Source organism: Vigna radiata, chromosome 6 (assembly GCF_000741045.1).
Source record: "Vigna radiata var. radiata cultivar VC1973A chromosome 6, Vradiata_ver6, whole genome shotgun sequence".
Classification (NCBI taxonomy): Eukaryota; Viridiplantae; Streptophyta; class Magnoliopsida; order Fabales; family Fabaceae; genus Vigna; species Vigna radiata.
In genome coordinates this window covers 17,559,109-17,561,478 of record NC_028356.1, presented here as the reverse complement: position 1 = coordinate 17,561,478, position 2,370 = coordinate 17,559,109, and the positions used below count along the sequence as shown (strand labels likewise).

The window sequence follows — 2,370 nt, the reverse complement described above, 5'->3', positions numbered from 1 at the left end:
GGTGGCATTGTGTAGGCTGGAACTATCCAGCCAAATTTTCTCAGCTGGTCTGATATCTCAAACACTGAGTGTTGGCTGCTGTCTTTCAAAGAGAAGGCCAAAAGGGGCACCCCTATATCCTTGGAGATGATGTTAAACTGCCCTGNTCTCTCAATTCCCTCTTTCAGAACTCTTGTATTCTCCAAGCAATTTTCCATGATGTTTTTATAACCCTTATGTTCATAAATATAACCAGATGTAATGTCAGAAAACAGATAATGGCACAAGGATAACAGTGTATGATCATCAATTGTACCACTCACATAATGAAGCAAATATAGGACAGTGTTAATATCATGTATCATGCAGTTGTTATTTCTATAATTTTCTATACACAACTCTAGGGTCTCATGGGAAGACTCCTATCAGAAAGAGAGAACCAAATCCCATATGTCTGATCATACAGGTATAACTGAAATATTTAATTTCATTATTAAAAATAACCTCTTTTTTATGGGAAATTATGTCTTTGTATATATCTTGGAACTTAAAATAAAGATGCTGGACCAAGATCATAACATGTNCACCTCAAAGCCAAGCCGAATAAACTGGTAATATTGTGCACTAATTTGACTGGATCCTGTCAAAAGAAATACAAAGAAATGGGAGAGACAAAAGAAAAGAAAAGTATCATAAGATATTTAGATTATTGGAATAAAAACCAAATAACATTAATTGAGGTCCCAATGCTTGTCCCAATGCTTATTACTAAAACATCAGCACTTTAGCAACTTCATAACAGTTCTCTATCTAGCATAATCTTTTTTCTGACAGCAAGGGTTAATGCTGAATAAACATAACACTAAGCTGAATAAGGTAGTTGCTGCATGTATGTAAACAGGGACAGGGAGAAATAGGTTCTTGAAAATAGCTTTCAATTGCATTTTGAGCTGAATATTTTGGCAGTGACACATACTCGAACCATGCCTAAAGAGCATATAGATATAAAGATACTAATTGCATGAGAGAATCAAAATACATGTATTAATTCATCATACCTTTAGAGAAATTCAATGTGAAAGTGGGCTGATCAGAACCAAGATAATTGATGTGAAAAACAAGTTCATCTGGCAAGTCATCCTTACTCCTCCAGACAACCCAACCAACACCAGGGTAGACAAAACCATACTTGTGACCACTAACATTGATGTTTTTCACCAATGGCAAACGAAAATCCCACTATAGATCAGGATAGAGAAATGGAGCAATAAACCCCCCACTGGCAGCATCTACATGAATTGGGGTATCCCAACCTGTCTCCTTGTTCTTTACAGTGAGAAGTTCATTGAGAAGTTTCACATCCTCAAATTCATGCAAGACTAGAACATATTTGTGTCCACTAACATTCATGCTCTTCACTAGTGGTATCCGAAAGTCCCACTCAAAATAAGTGTTTTGGTTAATTCCTTGACTCCATAGTAGTTTGTTTTAAGACCTGCTTCAGCTAATTCATATGTTTCACTTACTATTTTACTCCAATCAACACGACCAGCATTTTCCTNCACCAAACAACTCAACAATAAACTTGATTTCTTTAATGAATTGATTAAGGGAAACATCTATAGTTGATGAAAAACCACACGGCCAGGGAGACCAAGTTCTTTGAGTTTGTCAACAGCTTCAACACCCCTCTTCTCATCTCTGGCTGTAGTTTACATGTTTCTATATTCTCTGTTTTCTTTACTTGTTATACAACATATTATACTTCTCGTATATCTTATATATTCAATCTTGCTTTTAATTGATATGNTATTTTCTTCATCAATGAATTCATCTGTCTTTGTTATCTTATAATAATTTTGCATATTTCTCTTGTTGATTGAATCATATTTACACTCTTAATTGCATCATTGCACCTTCAGGAATATGGCCTCAGGTGGTTCTATCCCTCCTCTTCCACCTTCAGGAAAATCTGATAAGGGGAAGGGAAAGAAATCTTATGTAATCAAGTTGGCAGACCATTTCAATAATGAAATTGGTTCAAGCAGTCAGCCAACTACCCCTACGTCCACCTCCACTNGTACATCTGTTCCATCTCTATTACAAGTTACTGGCTTGACTTCATCTCCACATCCATCTACACCTACCTCTCTTCCTGGCTTGACACCCACTTCAAACCAACTGCCTACTAATCAAATGGCATCACTCTCTCCCAATGTTGGTTCTAACCCATCAACTCCCACAAATATTGCACCATCACCTGGTTCAGCAGATGCAAATGCACAATCCAGTTCAGACACTAATGACGTGGAACAATGTTCCAACATTCGTCCAATGATTAGACCCATTGGAGGAGGGTAACAAAAATGCAACTCAATTAATATTTATAGA

At 36.7% G+C, this 2,370-nt stretch overlaps 1 pseudogene; it reads right to left on the bottom strand.

Annotated features, from left to right (window-relative positions):
- Positions 1 to 1,389, bottom strand: part of LOC106763515 — a 4,106-nt pseudogene extending 2,717 nt beyond the window's left edge.
- Positions 1,390 to 2,370: the final 981 nt, after the last annotated feature.